The sequence below is a fragment of the Oryctolagus cuniculus genome, chromosome 2 (genome assembly GCF_051225735.1).
Source record: "Oryctolagus cuniculus isolate XC-2025 breed Fujian yellow rabbit chromosome 2, ASM5122573v1, whole genome shotgun sequence".
In the NCBI taxonomy this organism is placed as follows: Eukaryota; Metazoa; Chordata; class Mammalia; order Lagomorpha; family Leporidae; genus Oryctolagus; species Oryctolagus cuniculus.
In genome coordinates this window covers 79,327,290-79,348,289 of record NC_142868.1, presented here as the reverse complement: position 1 = coordinate 79,348,289, position 21,000 = coordinate 79,327,290, and the positions used below count along the sequence as shown (strand labels likewise).

Sequence of the window (21,000 nt, the reverse complement as noted above, 5' to 3'; positions counted from 1 at the left end):
AGTAGAAAGAAAAAAAGGAACATCAATCCCACCAGAAAAAAGGAACATCAATCCCAATTGCCAAACTTAGAAGGCACATGGATGTTCTAGGCAGAATCTTAGTTTTTCTGGTAATGTACATATCACTGTAGTGCATAAGGAGCTGAATTACATCCACCTCTTCCATTGTGAGTTCAAGGCTATCACTTACTTACAATTCTATTCCTCACTCTACAACATTAAGAGTTACGGAGAGAAGGAATGCACGAAGGCTATCTGGAGATAACATTTGAGCATTAGTTTAATTAAATCCTTTTCTGTCTATCACTACACTGAATGGAAGAGCAAGTTGGATTTGTGGGGCTGTGGAAGAGGAGGAGCAGAAAAGCAGGGGGCACGAGGCAGGCTTAGAGCAGAAGGGGTACATCTGTGCATAGAGGGTTTCAGCAGTTGGTCTGCAAAGGTGTTTGGGACTTAGAGGAACCTGGAGTGAAACACGATGGCACCTGAGGGATAGAAAGCAAGAGCACAAAACAAAGGATGTTCTGCAACTTTATCTGGAGCTGATTCCTGCACCACTTTCCTTTATCATGGGTAATGCTTTCTCTATCTCCCATGCCTGCCTAGCAAACTTGCTGTGTCCTGAATACATCCATTAGTGCATCTGTCTCTTAAGAGGCAAAAGAGAGGCTGCGTCTGGCTCCCGCTCTCACAGCCATTGCAGTACATTGAGCTCCATAGAGACAGCGCCGGGACAAGTGAGAGCCGGACGGGCACTGGGCGACTCTGTGCCTCGCTGAGGAAAAATAACTAAACATGGGCAAAGGAGATCCTAAGAAGCCGAGAGGCAAAATGTCATCATATGCATTCTTTGTGCAAACTTGCCGGGAGGAGCATAAGAAGAAGCACCCAGATGCTTCCGTCAACTTCTCAGAGTTTTCTAAGAAGTGCTCAGAGAGGTGGAAGACCATGTCTGCTAAAGAGAGGGAAAATTTAAAGACATGGCAAAGGCGGACAAGGCTCGTTATGAAAGAGAAATGAAAACCTATATCCCTCCTAAAGGGGAGACAAAAAAGAAGTTCAAGGATCCCAATGCGCCCAAGAGGCCTCCTTCGGCCTTTTTCTCGTTCTGTTCTGAGTATCGCCCCAAAATCAAAGGAGAGCATCCTGGCCTGTCCATTGGTGATGTTGCAAAGAAACTGGGAGAGATGTGGAATAACAATGCTGCAGATGACAAGCAGCCCTACGAGAAGAAGGCTGCCAAGCTGAAGGAAAAGTACGAGAAGGATATTGCTGCATACCGAGCTAAAGGAAAACCTGATGCAGCGAAAAAGGGAGTCGTCAAGGCTGAAAAGAGCAAGAAAAAGAAGGAAGAGGAGGAGGATGAAGAAGACGAAGAAGATGAGGAGGAAGAGGAAGACGAGGAAGATGAAGATGAAGAAGAAGATGATAATGATGAATAAGTTGGTTCTAGCGCAGTTTTTTTTTTTTCTTGTCTATAAAGCATTTAACCCCCCTGTACACAACTCACTCCTTTTAAAGAAAAAAAATTGAAATGTAAGGCTGTGTAAGATTTGTTTTTAAACTGTACAGTGTCTTTTTTTGTATAGTTAACACACTACCGAATGTGTCTTTAGATAGCCCTGTCCTGGTGGTATTTTCAATAGCCACTAACCTTGCCTGGTACAGTATGGGGGTTGTAAATTGGCATGGAAATTTAAAGCAGGTTCTTGTTGGTGCACAGCACAAATTAGTTATATATGGGGACAGTAGTTTTTTCATCTTCAGTTGTCTCTGATGCAGCTTATACGAAATAATTGTTGTTCTGTTAACTGAATACCACTCTGTAATTGCAAAAAAAAAAAAAAAAAGTTGCAGCTGTTTTGTTGACATTCTGAATGCTTCTAAGTAAATAAAATTTTTTTTAGTAAAAAAAAAGAGGCAAAAGAATTATGAGATAATACAGTAAGAAACTGGCTGCGAGTTTTAAAAATTCCTTGAAATGCAAACCACAAAGGAAATACCAAGTTGCTTCTCTAAGAGATAGAGGAAATTCGCAGGACAAGATACTCAGCTTCTGGTTTTTGCTTTCATTTTCTGAAGGCATTTCTGGGTTTCTTGGCTCTGTGTATGCATGTGCATGAACATGCGTGTGTATATGTCTTTTCAGATACATGTAACATATCCTTGAGCCAGACCACATGCCTATGATTCAATATTTTAGCCCATATTTGTCTCAAACCATGAAGCTCTGGGTGTAACCTAACAGAATCTGGCAGGTTGTCTGAATAGTTCTTTCACCACTTGACCCAGAGTATAGTAAATCAGATGACATATTGTTTCCATCTTAAATAACGACTCATATTTTAATAAAAAAGGGAGAGTATGTTCTCTCAAGATTTTTTTTTAACACAAACAAAATCTAGTTATAGATCCAAACAATTACACCATTTAATATTGGAGTAATTTACTTGGTTAAACAAACAGAACAAAACCAAACAATGTTATACATAAATGTTTTGGTCATTACTATGGGCTGAATTCTGTCCCCTAAAAATTTGTATGTTCAAATTTTAACTCTAAATGTGATGGTATTTTGAGATGGCACTTTTGGGAGCTAATTAAGTTTAGCGAAAGTCAAGAAGGTGAGGATATCATGATGAAGGCATTTCTGGGTTTCTTGGCTCTGTGCATGCATGTGCATGTACATATGTGTGCATGTGTGTGTATATATGTCTTTTCAGATACATGTAACATCACGATAGAATTAGTGCTCTTACAGCAAAAAGAGACACCTGAATTCTCCCTCTGCTGTGTGAGGTCACAGCGCGAAGGCGGCCTACAAATTCGGAAGAGAGTCCTCATCAGGAGCTGAATTGTCCAGCACTTTGATCTTGGTCTTTCCAGCCTTCCTACTGTGAAAAAAATGTCTGTTTTGTAAGCTACCCAGCCTGGAGGATTTTATTATAGTAGCCGAAGCAGACTAATATACCATTTTATATTAAGTTACATTTAAAGTAAAACCTGATAATGATAATAATAATAATGGATGGAATTTGATGAATGATCTCTTCTCTCTTGCTAATACAATTCCTGGGGAAAAGTCAGTTAAGATGGAGCAGTCATATTTTCCTTCCTCCTAAATAAGTATTAGTGCTGTGTACAGCAAAAACATGGACCATTCTCAGCTCAGTGATCTCTAAGCAACAGGAATCAAAATATTTTGCACACTTATTTTCTGAAAGGTTTTCATACGTAACAAAAAGAAAAAAAACACTCCTTTTGCCACTTTTTCACTTTTTCATAGACACAGTTATCCAAAGAACTTCAATGAGCCTAAATGGCTTGTGCAGTCACTCAATTAATGAGTAGCAAAGTCCCTCCAAAGCCCAGGGAAAGATCTTCTACTCTCAGGGAGGAAACAAAACTCCAGCCTACCACGTATGAGATGTTATTTTTTTTTCCAAATCTTTTGTTTGTGTTTTGAATTCATTAAGACCTGATTTCAATGAAAGGAACCTTCTTTCAAGCAAAAGCATTCCAAAAGCACAAAGCAAAAAAAAGGCTTCCTTTCTATGAACTCTTCTGTGGCCTTCCATCCCCAACTCCACTCTCCCACTCCCCTGTTTCATAGACTGCCTAGTTCATGGGGTACAATGGGAATAAGGAGATGAATGGTGAAAGGGAAGAACTAGAGGAAAGCATTTCAGGACACAATTCTGCCAAACTATTTAAAGGCTGCTTTAAGGAGGACTTATCCTTTGGTATCTCTCTCCATGTGTTTCTTTCCTTTTGGACTTCAACTTCTTCTAAAATGAGGAGACCATCATTTGATCCTGTTTCCACTTGGATCTGTAATCCCTAACTCATCTTTTATTATAAAAATGTTGAGCGTCACAACAGATTTGCATTGGGCACTCTCTAATTGTCAGGTCTTATTCTTAGTACTATACAGGATTCCTATTTAAACATGACAACAATCCTAGGTGGCCCACCTATTAGTAGGTTCCTTGTACGGGTAAGGTGACTGAAGCTGAAAGTACTTAATCAACTCAACAAAATCCCCACATTGAGGGCTGGCATTGTGGGGCAGTGGGTTAAACTACTGCTTGCAATGTCAGCATCCCATATCAGACAGAGCCAATCCAACTTCCCATTAATGTACCTGGGAAGACAGTGGATGATGGCTCACATCCTTGGGCCCCTACCATTCATGTGGAAGACCTGGATGGGATTCTAGGCTCCTGGCTTTGGCCTGGCCTTGACTGTTGCAGCATTTGGGGAGTGAACCAGTGGGTGGAAGATATCTCTCTGTTTGTCACTCTGCCTTTCAAAAGCCCAGGCTCTTGACTGCCACCTGGAAATTGTATGATACTCCTCACTGGCACTACTTACCCTGGCGATCCCCGTCCTACTATCTCTACACTATTGAACTTGACCAAATTTCCTCTACCTACTATTGGGCCAGGCCAAAGTCAGGAACTAAAACCTAAGTCTGTATCTGAAATCTTCCAGTGATATAAACTAAAATGCATGAAAGTGAACAGAAAGAATAAAGACTTTCAATGCCAATTATTTCCAAAGTAAATGCAAATTTGCTTTTGATAAAAAAACCACATGTAAATGTTTGGAAAATTCTTGTGAAATAGGTAAACTCATAGCATTCATTAGTTGAAATGCTTTGTATCATTAATTATGCTTACATTAAAATACTAATCAATGCAAGCTGGAGGCAATAATAAAACCATCAAAAAGTAAAAACCAAAACTCTCAAAAAAGCAATCCATAGGGAGAAAGACTGGAAAGTACTTCATAATGTAACAGCAATTGTCCTTGTGTTGTAGAATCCTGGCAATATATTTACATATCCTCTAATTTGGGTAATCCTAAGCTTTCCACAACAAGACAATATATTAATAATGAGAGGACAAAATACATTTGAAATGTAATATTTTCTGAAAGAATTATTATGAAGCCTTTGTCCATGAAGATCTGTGGTTTCAAGCAAAATAACTTTGTTGGGCCCTTTAAAAGGGGTGGGGAGGTGGTGGCCTAATAATTAAGACAGCTGTGAAGATGCCCCATGTCCCCACATTGAAATACCGGGCTCTGCTCCTGACTCCAGGCTACTGCTGATGCAAATCCTGGGAGGCAATGGTGATGAACCAAGTAACTGCATTCCTGCTAGCACAGGGGAGACCTGCATTGAGTTCTTGGTTCTCAGCTTTGGCCCAGGCAGAGCTGTTGCAGGTATCTGCCAAGGGAATCAGCAGATGGAAATTCTTTTTCCTTTGTCTGTCTCTGTCTTTGTTTCTGCCTCTGTATCTCTGTCTCTATATGTCTCTTTTTCTCTTTTTTTTCTCAGTTAAATTAAATTAGAAAAAGAAAAGAAAAAAAGAGGGATTGGGAAGCACTAAATGATAATTACAACCTCCACTGTAGCCTTTTTGTGACTTTTTTACTTACATTGACTGCAAAATAAATTGTTTATTTCCCATTTTATTTCAAAGGCAGGCAGAGGCAACCAAGGGGAGAGAAGATCTTCCTTCTGCTGATTTATTCCCTAGTGCCTGAAACAGCTTGGGCAGGGCCAGGCCAAAGTCAGGAACTAAAAACTCAATCTGGCTTTTCCATGTGAGTGGCAGGGGCCCAACTTCTTGAGCCATCACCTGCTGTCTCCCAGGATGGGCATTAACTGGAAGCTGCAATCAGGAATGGAGTTGGAACTTGAACCCAGGCACTCTAATATGGGATGATGCAAGTGTCCCCAGTGGCACATTAACCCCTGTTCCAATCACTTACCCCTACATTAACTTTTTAAACTTTCCCAACAATTATAACAAGTATATGATATTAGCTGACATTTTCAGTATGAGGAAGTGGAGTTTATCATCACTTAAGCAAATGATAGGTGGCGAGAGGGGCCGGCGCCATGGCTTACTTGGTTGATCTTCCGCCTGTGGCGCTGGCATCCCATATGGGCGCCGGGTTCTAGTCCCAGTTGCTCCTCTTCCAGTCCAGCTCTCTGCTGTGGCCCGGGAGGGCAGTGGAGGATGACCCAAGTGCTTGGGCCCCTGCACCCACATGGGAGACCAGGAGGAGGCACCTGGCTCCTGGCTTTGGACTGGCGCAGCACCGGCCATGGCAGCCATCTGGGGGGTGAATCAACAGAAGGAAGACCTTTCTCTCTGTCTCTCTCTTGCATTTTCTAACTCTATCTGTCAAATAAAAAAATGATAGGTGGTGAGGATCAAGAACCAAAACCCTGCTTTTTTTTTTTTTTTAAGATTGATTTATTTATTTGAAAGTCAGAGTTACACACAGAAAGGGAGAGGCAGGTGGGAGGGGGCTTCCATCTGCTGGTTCACTTCCCAGATGACCACAACAGACTGGCTGGGCCAGGCCAAAGTCAGGAGCCAGGAGCTTCTTCCCAGACTCTCATGTGGGTGGCAAGGGTCCAAGCACTTGAACCATCTTCCACTGCTTTTCCCAGGCCATCTAGCAGGGAGCTGATTGGAAGTCATTGAACTCGGACTGGTGCCCATAGGGGCTGTTGGTGTCTCGGGTGGCAGCTTTATTAGCTACACCACAACACTGACCCCAAACTCCTGCATTTTTAAAGAGTATGCTTAAAATCTCCTCCACTGCACATTATTTTATATGCTATATGCATATAATTCTTTTTAAAAACACTTGCTTTCAGAATAGTTTTAAATTTATAGCACAGGGGATTCCAAGATGGCAGAACAGGGAAAACATGTGCTGATTTTGACTAGGGGAAGATAGCAGACGCAAAGTGGAGGAATTGTATTTCCATGGGAGAGTTGGAGAGAAGTTTGAGTGGAAACTTTACAGAAAGAAGAGGGATGCTGCAGAGCAGTATGGAAAGCGCAAATGCCCAGCAGTGACCAGGGACACCGCACACAACTCCCGGAGCCTGGGGCTGGGGAGACGCCAGCTTCTGAAAGTAAGATGAGAGCAATCTGAGGTGGCCCATGTCACTGGTGATACTGTGTGAGGGAGAATCCTGTGGACCACACTGACCTTGAGTCATCCTGGAGCTCTAGGGGAGGGCACATTTCTTTCTTCGCATCCCTGCACAAGGGCGCCAGGCAACCAGCTAGGAGAAGGTGCCATCTTGACATCAGTAGAGAATTTTTTGTGCACAACCGCGGTTTTTGTGCACAACCAGGGGATTTAACCAGAGGGAAGAATCTATGTTCCTCACTGACTTTGAAATCGGGCTGGGAGTGTTGATGGGGGCTATAGGGTGCTCCCAACCACTGGATCTAATACAGTCTCTGGGACTCAAACTGCCAAGGTGAACACCCACAGGCACCCAGCTCTGGAAACATCTCTGCTTTCTCTGTGAATGGGGCAGGTTCATGGGGTTGCAAGGAGATCTTCTGCACCCCATGACTGTGGAAGCTCTGAGTTCTGTGACTGGGAATTCTGTCACTACATGATAGGGTGTGGGGTATAGTTGGTCACTGGACAATCACTGTGTCTGCTATCAGAGGCTCAGAGCCCCTTGTTTGGGGTGGGTCACTACAGAGCGTTCCATGCTGACAACTGAGGACTGTACAGATCCTTTGTGTGGTTCAGGCACCAGTGGGGGTGGGGGTTGTACCTACTGTGGACTAACTCTGGGCCTTGAACACCTTGGAAGAGAGGAGGTGAAGTCATAATTACACCAACAGAGATGATCATACCTTCTCCCTTGCTGACAATAGAAAAGATCTAGCACACCCTTGTTGAGTATCACCCTAGATTCCTGTCCCATCCTTGAGCACTGACCAGAACTCCCTGGCCTCTAGGTATTCACTGAAGGAGCAGACACTACAATAAGCCACATAGGCATGGTTCAAAGATAAAAAAACCATCAGTGCAGAAAATCAACAAGTGTCTCCCCAAATGGCTGAAAAAAAAACCCACAGAAATACAAGAAACAAGAACATGGGAGATAACGCATTTCTCTCAAATGTACACAACACTTCAATATAAAAATATGAAGATGAAGAGACTGATGAAATGCCTGAAAAAGAATTCAAAAGTACAAACATAGGATTACTCAGAAGCAATGAGAAGCAAATTTACGAGTTAAAAAAGTCCATACATGGCAGATGAAAAGTTTTCCCATGGGCTATAGATTTTGAAGATAAATCAAACTGAAATATTAGGAAAAGTTCAGTATGTCAAACAAAAAATACAGTGGAAAGCCTTAAAAACAGCCTTTGTGAGGCAGAAGAAAGAATATCTAAGCTAAAAGACAAATCTTTGGAAATCTTTCAGTCAGACAAAAAACAAAACAACAACAATAAAAATAAAACCAGGAAGAAATTAGAAAACTTAAAAACAGTGTTAGAGATTAAAAACAGTGTTAGAGATTTATGGGATACCCAACATATGGGTCTTAGGAATTTCTGAAGGTATGGAAAGAGCATGAACTAGAAGGGCTATTCAGTGACATAGTAACAGAAAACTTCCCTAATTTGGAGAAAGGGACATCCAAGTATAGAAAGCACACAGAACCCTTAATAGACATGATTAGAAAAGATCTTTACCATGAAATATTGCAGTCAAACATTCAACAATACAATATAAAGATTCTGAAATGTGTATGAGAGAAATGCCAGATTATGTTCAGAGGAACTCCAATATTGAAATCAGTATGTGAAAGAATTATCTGTACCCTAATGTTCATTGCAGCTCAAGTCACAATACCTAACACATGGAATCAATACAGATGTCCCTTAACTGAAGACTGGATAAAGAAATTATGAAATTATGATATGTATACACTATGGAGTACTATTCAGTGGTAACAAAAAATGAATTCCTGACTTTTGCAACAAAATGGATACAACTGCAAACCATTATAGTTAGTGAAATAAGACAGTCCCAAAAAGACAGATACCACACATTTTCCATGATCTGTACTAACTAACAGAGCACTTAATATATAATGTATTGGAGTGAAACTGACATTTTGAAATTTGATGATTTGATAAAATACAACATCCTTTCATGATAAAAACCTTAAGCAAATTGAGTATAGAAGGAATTTTCCTTAACACAATTGAGGAAATATACTAGAAACCTACAGCTGACATTATATTAAATGGGGAAAAGTTGGAAGCATTTTCACTAGGATCAGAACCTGATGAGGAGGCCCACTTTCACCACTGCTATTCAATATAGCTCTGGAAGTTTTAGCCAGAGACATTAGGAAATAAATAGAAATCAAAGGGATACAAATTGGAAAGGAGGGAGTCAAATGATCACTACTTGCCATGACATGATTCTATATATAGGGGATTCAAAAGATTCTACTAGGAGACTAAAGGAACTTGTAAGAATTTGGTAAAGTTGCAGAATATAAAATTAATGCAAAATAATCAATAGCCATTGTATACACAGACAATGCCATGGCTGAGAGAGAATTTGTAAGACCAGCTCCATTCTCAATAGCACAAAAAAGTGGAGGATTGCCCAAGTACTTGGGCCCTGCACCCCATGGGAGACCAGGATAAGCACCTGGCTCCTGCCATCGGATCAGCGTGGTGCGCCGGCCACAGTGTGCCAGCCGCGGCGACCATTGGAGGGTGAACCAACAGCAAAAGGAAGACCTTTCTCTCTGTCTCTCTCTCTGTCCACTCTGCCTGTAAAAAAAAAAAAAAAAAAAATTAAATATCTTGGAATAAATTTAACCAAGAGGGTGAAAGATCTCTACCATGAAAATGACAAAACATTAAAGAAATAGGAGAAGACATTTAAAAAATGGAAAATCTTCCATGTTCATGGATTCGAAGATTAATATCATCAGAAGTCCATATTGCCAAAAGCAATTTATAGACTCAATGTAATCCCAATTAAAATACCAATGATGATCACTTCTCAGCCTTTTGGCTAAGATCAAGTGTAATACCAATGATATTCTTCTCAGGTCTAGCAAAAATGATGCTAAAATTCATATGGGAACACAAGACACTCAGGATAGCTAAAGCAATCTAAAACAACAAAAACCCAACCCAGAGGCATCACACAATACCAGATTTCAAGACATACTACAGGGTAGTTATAATCAAAACAGCCTAGTACTGGCATAAAAATAGACATGTAGACTGATGGAACAGAATAGAAATGCTGGAAATCAATCCAGACATTTACAACCAACTAGTGTTTGACAAAGGAGCTAAAATGGATCCCTGTAGAAAGGACAGTTTCTTCGAAAAATGTTGCTGGGAAAATTGGATCTCTGTATGCAGAAGTATGAAACAAGATCCCTACCTTACACATTATACAATGATCAACTCAAAATGGACCAAGGATCTAATCTATGACCTGATACTATCAAATTACTAAAGGAGAACATTGCATAAAGTTGGAAAGACATTGGCATAGGCAAAGACTTCTTGGAAAAGACCTCAGAAGCGTAGGCAATCAAAATACAAATAGATAAATAGGATTACAGCAAGCTAAGAAACTTTTACACTGCAAAGGAAACATTCAATAAAGTTAAGAGGCAACTGACAGAATAACAGAAAATATTTGCAAACTGTGAAACTGATAAAGGATTAATATTCAGAATATAAAACCTCAAGAGACTTAGCAACTAAGCAAATAATCCAGTTAAGAAATGGATAAAGGAAAGGATCTGGGCATCTTTCAAAAGAGGAAATTCAAATGGCCAACAGACTCAAGAAAAATGCTCAGGATCACTAGCCATCAGAGAAATGCAAATCAAAACTTTCATGGGTTTTAACCTCACCCCAGTTAGAATCGTTCTCATACAGAAATCAAAAACTAATAAATGCTGGCAAGGATGTGGGGAAAAAGGTACCCCATTCCACTGTTGGTAGGAATTTAAACTAGTACAGCCATTGTGGAAGACAGTATGGACTTTCCTCAAAAAACTGAAAATAGATTTACCATATGACCCAGCTATTTCACTCCTGAGAATTTATCAGTTCACAACAGCTAAGATACAGAATAAACCCAGATGCCCATCAAACAATGACTGGATAAACAAAATTTGGTAAATATACACTACTGAATACTATTCAGCCATGAACAAGAATGAAATTCTGTCTTTCACCACAAAATGGCTGCAACTGGAAACCATTATACTTAGTGATATATACCAATCCAAAAAAGACAAATACCATATGCTTTCCTTGATCTGTGGTAACTAATAGAGTACAAAAAGTGTAATGCATATGAGCAAAATTGACATTATTCTTACATCCTTTGTGTCTATTGTTGATGAATAGTGCTTTTTTCTTAGTATCTGCTGAATTCTTTACTTAATGGAGGGTTAATTATGATTATAAAATAAACTGAAGGTATGTCATTGTAAAAATTAAAAGAAAGGGGGGCGGGCGCCGTGGCTCACTTGGTGAATCCTCCGCCTGCAGCACTGGCTTCCCATGTGGGCGCCGGGTTCTAGTCCTAATTGTTCCTCTTCCAGTTCAGCTCTCTGCTGTGGCCCAGGAGGGCAGTGGAGGATGGCCCAAGTGCTTGGGCCCCTGCACCCCCATGGGAGACCAGGAAGAGGCACCTGGCTCCTGGTTTCAGATTGATGCAGCGCCAGCCATGGCGGCCATTTCGGGGGTGAACCAATGGAAGGAAGACGTTTCTCTCTCTCTCTCTCTCTCTCACTGTCTTTAACTCTACCTGTCAAATAAAAAAAATTAAAAGAAAGAATAAGAAATGAAGGAAGCAGGAGACTTGGAGTGTAAGCAGGAGGGAGGGTAGGATGGGAAGTATCACTATGCTCCCAAATGTGTATATATGAGGCACATGAAGTTTTTTTTCACCTCATATAAATAAATAAATAAATCTATACAACAAAAATTTTGAGGTGTTAATATAAAGAGTTCCAGTATACTCCTCATCCCACTTCCCCTGTTAACATCTCATATTAGTATATGTGTCACAATTCATGAATCACATCCAGTTGCCCTATTTTTACTCAAACTCCTTTTATCCCTCCCATACTGCCTAACCTTTAGTAACCAACATTCTATGTTCAAATTGCTTTTTGTAACTTCCTATGTATGAGAGAGAACATGTGGTATTTGTCTTTCTGTGTCTGACTTCATTCAATATGATTTCCTCCAATTGCATCCATCTTGCTACAAAAAACAGGATTTCATTCTTTGTCATGGATGAATAATACTCCTTTATGCATATATGTACATTCCTCTATGCACATTCTCTTTACCCATTCATATGATGATGGACACCTTAGTTGATTCCATATTTTGGCCATTGTGCTTGTTTATATAATTCTCATTGTTTACGTCCTTTTCTTAAGTCATGCTTTTAATATTATCTCCAAATTCTTTCAAAAACTTTCAGATGTTGCTTAATTGACTCTTTCTAATTTATGTGAGCAATTCTCAGATCATCTTACCTATTTTTCTGAAAACTTTTCCTTGAATAATCTGGTTTACTCACCATTTTTGACACACACTGTTAGAATCTAGGGCTTTCCATGTATATACTTTTATTTCTTTAATAATAAAGACCATATCTTCATTTTCTCTGAAACATACCTACCTCCACAAGCACACACCTCTCACCACTGGAATTTAGTAGAAGCATGTTGGGTTTTTTATACTATGTTATTTTGGGGGATAAAATTGGAAGCCCATGTTCTGGAAGTTTCCACAGAGTGGTGCCTGACTCCTGCAAACTCTTGGTTCCCATATTGCAGATACCATTTTCCTCTTGCCCTACTTCAACAGAGACAAAGAGACAGCCATTTGCCCCCACAGACCCTAGTGGATTTTAAGGTACTGGTCTCTGGGAAATGTGCTACTGCTCCTGCTGACCAGGCACTGAATAGCACAAGATGCTGTTTACTTATCATTGTAATGGCCAGAGCCAACTGCTGTCAACCATAACTGCCAGTGACTCCTCTTTCCAGGTTGCAGATCCCACAGGACTGATGAAACCAATATTTTATTCTCTTGGTGTCTTCTAGAAAGTTTATTTTCTGTTAAAATTGTTTTACTCTTGTAATCTTTTCTGAGTCTTTGGGGATTAGAATGGAGAGAAATCTGAGTGATATGCTGAACATCATATCTGCCCTTCACAAAACTCCCCATCGTCTTCTAACAGGACGAGGGTATCTGACTCTTACTTTTCTGGTAAGTTATAGGAGGCTCCTGATCTTTTAGTAGTTAATCATTCAATTATTTAACACATTATGGAAGGCTCATGCATGGACTATGGTTTTGATCACAGATTGAGAATGAAGAAAACTTCCTTCCCCTTGGGGTTGACACTCAAATTTTACTTGATTAAATGATGATATTAAGTAAATATGTATATGATAATTAAATTGGCAGCTGCTGTGAAGAAAAATAAGTTGACATGGGGGACATGTACGTATGCCTGCGTGTGAGTGTGTGTCTAAGTGTCAGTGTGGACCACCTATGTATTGTGTGTGTCTGTGCATGTCAATGTGAGTGTCTATGTGTGTGTGAGTGTGCGTGTCCTTTCTCAGTATGTGAGCAGTCTAAGATAAATCATCAGGAAGGAAGGTGTCTAGAGAAAGTGACATTGGAATGAAAACGTCTGAACAGGGTTACATGGTGAGGAAGAAGCAGATTTAAATGCTGTGTGCCAGCCTAGGAGATCTTGCAATTCAAGTTAGCTCAAAAAAATGCTGAGTACAAATTTTTAAGTCAAATTATATGCATAATCCAAAATTTTCTTCATCAATTGAGTCTTGAGAACATGGCAGTTCGAAAGATTCCTTTGTCCTATGAAACCACCAAGGATTATAACAAGATTTAATTGATATAAAATGCATGATTTTCTCTTTAAAAAATGAAAAAAAGTATCCCCAAGGCCTCTAAGTTATTCATTGTAATACAAATATTAGAGATTAGTGTATAAAAATGTTCCATCCTTTTTTTTTAAATAGATTTACTTATTTATTTAAATGTTGGAGCTACAGAGGGTAGGGGAGACAGAGAGAGAGAGATCTTCCATCCACTGGGTCATTCCCCAAATAGCCACAATGAATAGGGCTGAGTCAGGCGAAGCCAGTAACCAGGAACTCCATTCTGCTCCCCTACATGAGGGGCAGAGCCCCCAGGCACTTGGGCCATCATCTGCTACATTCCCAAATGCATTAGTAGCAAACTGGATCAGATATGCATAGCCAGGACTCGAACAGGCAATCCCATGTTAGGTGCCAGCATTTCAAGTGGTAGGTTAAGTTGCCATGCCACAATGTCCACTTCAAAATATGTGTATATGAGGAACGAATGAAAAGCCTTGAGCCAGCTTCTTCCTATTTAGTATCTAACTGGAACTTCTCACTAACTACGCAAAGCAGCAAGGCAACTGCTTTCATCATCTATGATCAGAGTGAAGATCTGTGAGGGTAAGTGAACTGCATTTTGGTGTGACATTAATGAGCTCCAGGGCAGAACCAGGTTACTTTGCTCCTGGTCACAGGTTCCTTCCTTTGCCCCAGGGGACTTCTTGGTTTCAAAACTGTGGGCCAGCCTTCCATAAAGACCTGGAACAATGCTGATGTTTGGGGAAGAGAACTTGCATACCCACATGACATGATGAAATAAATCATGTATTTAAAGAATCTTCAATCTTCATTTTAATCCTTTGTAACTATGAAGTATGAGGCCATCTGCACTTCAGAAATTGTCTTAATGCATCCAAGAATCTGTTCCAATGTTACTCTATTTTTGGAAAATACATCATTATTGCATACTGTTATAGATGAGGGAATTTTATATTAAACCCTCAAATTATTAACATCTTTCTTGTAAAGCAGCCAATATACTATGGCAAGATCTAGAAAAAATTTGGAGTCATGGTAAGGTATATTTCTGAATCTTTGTTTCTATTTTAAGCACATTAACTACTTAGTAAAAATCACAATAATAGATTTGAAAACACCAGTGTGCTGTGTATCAGAAGATTCATGCTAAAAAGTTCTCTTAGTTTTATTTTATTTAAAAAATTATAGTGAGGTTTTAAAGATGTTATTTAGTTTTATTGATTTGAATGTCACAATGAGATAGACACATACACACACATACAGAGAGAGAGAGAGAGAGAGAGAGAGAGAGAGGAAAAAGATCTTCTATCTACTACTTCACTTCCCAAATGCCCACAACAGCCAAGACAAAGGCAGGCTAAATCCAGGAGCCTGGAAACCCATCTAGGTTCCCCATGTGGGTAGCAGGAACCCAAGTACTGGGCCTTCACCTGTTCCTCCCAGGATACATTAGTAGGAAACTGGATCAGAAATAGGGTATCCTGGACTCCAACCAGGAACTACACCATAGAACACAGGCATCCCAAGTGGTGCTTTAATGGCTTGAGCCATGATGCCTGCCCCAGGTATTTTATTTTGATTGAGAAAATAAAACAAAGAAATAAAAAGCCTCATCTTTGCATGAACAGATTAAGAGTCATTTTTGTGCTTGTGTCCAGGTTATGCTATTCAGAACCTCCACAACAAAGTATGATCCTGTGGTAAACTCGATGGCAGCCAGACTTAATAATTATTTTTTTTTTACTGTGTTCAGCTGAGCAACGATGTTGCTTTGTCCTTCCAGGTGAGAAAAGGTATTGGCTGATAGTGAGGGTGTCTCAAGAACCTGGAGAACACACCAGTACAAGCATCCATGTAAATGGGCACACTTTAATTTTGGGTAGGCCAACTAATGATTCCAGTACTATGTATAAGAAGATGACAGCATCTCAAGAGTTAGGGTTTCCAGATGTGGTAAGACTTAATGTTTGCAGCTGTGTGGCCCTGCTGGAGACCTTGAAGGCAACAGGACAGAATGCAGAGATAAGCTGCATCTACTCTCCCCTTGTGTGGCCTTTTGGTTCAGGATTTTTTTTTTAGTCATTAACTAATTAAATGAGAAGTTTATGCTAACTGCATGCATGTGTGTGGCATCTCAGAGGGTGTGTCTCTGTTCTGTCTTCATTCCAGTCTATAATGCTCCTGAAACACATGCAACATGGAGATGGGTTTAGTGTTGCTCTGTGTCTTGCCCAAAGGCATTCAGGTAACAAGTGTTAGAAGCAGATGTCACCCTCAGGCTGCTGATGCCAACACTTCACTTAACATCACTTCACTGTAAGTGGGTAAAGTACTGATGGGAGAAGATTCCTCTCTCCTGCCCTCCAGTTATGATAGCAGTGTTGTCAATTGTGTTTTTATTTACCTGTAAAAGATAAGTTCATCTCATAAATTTTTTAATTTTTATATTTTCCCTTCATTCTTAAAATATCTGGCCAATTCAACCATTTTCATTTTTCTTTTTTTTAACTTTTATTTAATGAATATAAATTTCCAAAGTACAGCTTATGGATTACAATGGCTTCCCCCCCATAACGTCCCTCCCACCCACAACCCTCCCCTTTCCCACTCCCTCTCCCCTTCCATTCACATCAAGATTCATTTTCGATTCTCTTTATATACAGAAGATCAGCTTAGCATACATTAAGTAAAGATTTCAACAATTTGCTCCCACACAGAAACATAAAGTGAAAAATACTGTTTGAGTACTAGTTATAGCATTAAATCACAATGTACAGCACACTAAGGACAAAGATCCTACATGAGGAGTAAGTGCACAGTGACTCCTGTTGTTGACTTAACAAATTGACACTCTTGTTTATGGCCTCAGTAATCACCCAAGGCTCTTGTCATGAGCTGCCAAGGCTATGGAAACCCCCTGAGTTCACCGACTCTGATCATATTTAGACAAGGCCATGGTCAAAGTGGAAGTTCTCTCCTCCCTTCAGAGAAAGGTACCTCCTTCTTTGATGACCCGTTCTTTCCACTGGGATCTCACTCGCGGAGATCTTTCATTTAGGTTTTTTTTTTTTTTTTTTTCCCCAGAGTGTCTTGGCTATTTAGTCATTCACATTATCTAGTTCTTCATAGATAATCCCTTAGCCTTAAATCTTTGTAAAATGTGACAAAGGGGTAGATATTGTGGTACAGAGGATTTAGCAACTACCAGAGATTCTCATATTCCATATCAGAGTGCCAGTTCAATTTCTGATTCCTCTGCTTCCAGTCCAGCTTCCTGCTAATGTTCCTGGGAAGTGGAGGAAGACAGCACATGTGCTTGAGTCCCTGCTACTCACACGGGAGATTTGTATGGCATTCTGAGCTGCCATCTTTGACATGGCTCAGCCCTGGTTGTTGTGGGCATTTTGGGAGTGACCAAAACAGATGGTTTCTCTCTCTCCCTTTCTCTCTGCCTTTCAAAAAAACTTAGATAAATAAACATTTAAAAATATTTCAAAACAACTATGATGATGCTTAACACACCTGAGTCCCATATTGGAGTATATAGGTTCAATTTCCTGCTTGGTTTTGACTCTTCAACTTTCCACTAATGCAAATCCTAAGAGGTAGTAGTGATGGCCTAATTCAGTTCCTGTCACTCACAAGGGAGACCTGGACTGAGTTCCCAGCCTCCAGTTTCAGCCTTGGCCCAGACCTGGTCATTATAGCATCTGGATAGCAGACCAGCAGATGGGAGCTCTGTGTGTCTTTCAGTAGTTACCCTTCAAATAAATTTCAGAAAACCTCTGTAGGTTAACAATTCGGTAAATTTTATTGTTTCTGTTCCTAGACATGGAACAAAACTTCAGTTTAATGATTAAAAGTATTCATGAAGTGAATGGCTTCTGAGTATTGGGGAGGGAAAGGTAGTGGAGAGAGAAAAAAGTACTTCAGGCAGAGGTGATTCAGAAAAGCATTTTTATTTTTCTTACTGAACCTGCATAAGCTTCAAAACCTTTGCAATGCAAGTGAAGAAAAGAAAGATATTGGTCTCGCACTTGTGGCTCAGCATGTTGAGCTGCCACCTGGGAAGTTGGCATTTCATATGGGAGCACCAGTTTGAACCCTGGCTGCTCTGTTTCCCATCCAGCTCTGTGAATGCACCTGGGAAGGCAGCAGATGATTACACAGGTACTTGGGCTCCTGCCACCTACATGGGAGACCACCATAGAGTTCCTAGCACTTCGCTTCAGTCTGGCCCACACCTGGCTGTTGCGACCATCTGGGGAGTGAACCAAAGGGTGGAACATTTCTTTCTCTCTCCCTCTCTTTCTATCACTCTGCCTTTCAAATAAATATTTAACAAAAGAAGAGAGTGAGATGGGTGATGAAATGGAGACACAAGCATATTTTAAAACCTCTAGAGAAATAATTTACAGAGATGTGTGCCGCAGTGCTAGGAGTGAAAGAGCTTTATAACCTAGGTACAGAAGGTGTTCAATGTCAAGTCATTACATGGATTCTGAGAAGGTTCTGATACTAAATCAATACTGATGAAGGATATTGCAGTGGATTGGCAAGTGTGGGATGCTAAGAAACATGGCTATCAGAACTACATGAATATATGCGGGCAGGAAACACAGCAGCTGCTAAAAGTCTGGTCACAATTCACTACGCCACCTGCCACCTCCGTAGTCTCAGTTAAACATTTTTTACTAGGTTTGCTTTAGTTAACAATAGGTTTAAATTCCAATTAAGCATTCATACTTCCCATTCTGCCATAACAATTTAACCTTAATTAATTCTTTTGTGGTCCTTATAAAATCCCAGGTTTAAATTAACCTCTTTAGATATGATAAAGAAAAGGTGACTGAAATCTAGTGTGACACAGAAAATCCTCATTCAATATCTCATTTCTTGAACTGGATAGACTAGATTAGTACTATCATTTAGAAGCTTTCGTTATATAACATTCCCTCTGTGAGTATTGTTCAAAAAGCATGCATTCAATTCACCATTTTCACTGTAATGTTTATTAAGAGCTGAAGTACAACACTAATTACTCCTGTGGTTAATAATGACATTTTGAAGACAAGACAAGAAATGCATTCCAGTCAGTTAATGAATGCCTGGGCATGGAAATCACTCATCTGGGATCTGTTCAAGTGCAATGTACCAAAACAGTTTTGAATGTCAGGTATGACACTGACCACAGAAGGAAACCAGAACAGAAGTTCAGATTATCTTTGCAGGACTAACAAAATCCATGCTACTAGTTTTCATATAACAAATTAAAGTTCCTAACTGTTTAGAACTGCTACATTTTGGGCAGGGAGGAACACATGGAATTGATATTCCGCACTACTGTACTAGAGTGCAGGTAATTTAGTATGCTGGTTCTATATTTTCAAAAGTTTCACTGAGTTATAATTGTATACAATGAAATTCACCCATTTTAGGTGTAAAATTTGATGAGTTTTGATAAATATATAAAGTCCTATAATACCACAAAAGTCATGCTTTAAAACAGAAAATTTCCTTGCTCCCTTTATGATCATCCCCTTCTCTCCACATCTAGCTCTGACATGGTTCTTTCTGTCATTATAGTTTTACATTTCCTAGAATTTCATGTGAGATTGTATAATCTATCACTCTATATATCTTTATCTATCTCTGTATCTATCCCTATCCCTCCCTCCCTCCCTCTCTCTCTTCCTTCCTTTTTTTCTTCCCCTCTTTTTCCACACGTACCTAGATCTGGCTCCTTTCACTAGGGGTAATGTTTGTGACATTCAACCAATTACTGTGCACAGAAACAGCCTTTCTGTCACTGAGTAGTATTTCATTGTATGGATGCATCACAATTTTTTTATCTATTCACAAATTTATGAACATTTGAATTGTTTCTAATTCTTAGTTATGACAAAGAAAGCTGCTACAAACACTCAGGTCTTTGTGTGAATATGTTCCTTCTCTTAGATAACTACCTAGGAATGAAATCCTCAGGTTATGGCAGTAAATATATATTTAATTATATAAAAAACCAACAAATTGATCCAACTTAGCTGACACTTTTTTATATTCCCAACCACAATCTCTGGGAGATTTAATTGCTTTATATCCTGAAAACAGTTGATAGAGTCATATGTTTTAATTTTAGGCATTCTAATGGAATATATCATGCTATTTCACTGTGTGGGTTTTAATGTTCATATTCCTAATCATGTTGAACACTTCTCAGGTACTTATTTTATATTTATGTACTTTCTTTGGTGAAGTGTCATTCAAATATTCTGTCATTCTATATTAAGGTATATGTTATACTTAGAGATGATTATTGTATAAAGTAAGAGCTAAGATTTTTTGCATTTGCATACACAAAATTTCCTGTAACAAATGTTAAAAGGACAATTGTTTTTCCAATGAGTTGCTTTTGTACTTCTGTTGACATTAAATTGACAACATTGCAGACTCTTTAATCTGTTCCAACAGTCTATAGATATATTTTTTTAAATAATACCACAGTACTTTTGTTACTGTAATTTTATATTAATTCTGAATTAGTTTTTCAAAATTTGCATTGTATATTCTACTATCTTTTCATTTCCATATAAATTCCAAAAGTAGTTTGTCAATTTCTCAAAAAGGAATTATTCTGGGATTTGGATTAACTTGAATATATAGGTTGATATTGAGAACCTACATTTCAATACTACAGATTAATTGGTAAATGTAGGATGGCTTTACATTTATTTAGATCTTTTCAAACATTCAGTGATGCTGTTTAGTTTTCATAACTTTTTCTTAGATTTGTCAATGAATATTTTATATTCTTGATGCTGTTATTCAGTTTCACTTGTTCCTTATCAAAATATAGAAATATAATTGACTTTTTATATATTGATATTATAATTTTAGACATGGTTAACTCAGTTCTAGAGATTTTTTGTTTACTTCTTAGAATTTTTTACTAGAGATTAAGTTAGCTATTAATTAGACATTTCTAATTCAATATACAAATTCCAAATGTTTTCTGTATCCATTGAAATTACAATATTGTTTTTCTTTTTTCTGTTGCTAACATAAATTATCAGGAGTGATATTCTAATCATAAATAAGTTTTGAATACAGATAAACTCTACTGGGAAATTACGTTATAAAAACTGAAGAGGGGGGCCAGTGCTGTGGCATAGTGGGTAAAGCCACTGCCTGCAGTACTG

General features: G+C 39.1%; 1 protein-coding gene and 1 pseudogene across 1 annotated transcript in view; one reads left to right on the top strand and one right to left on the bottom strand.

Annotated features, from left to right (window-relative positions):
- Positions 1–21,000, bottom strand: part of DLC1 (DLC1 Rho GTPase activating protein) — a 517,566-nt gene that overhangs the window by 437,396 nt on the left and 59,170 nt on the right. The window lies entirely within an intron of this gene.
- Positions 772–1,572, top strand: LOC149127850 (high mobility group protein B1 pseudogene; annotated as a pseudogene).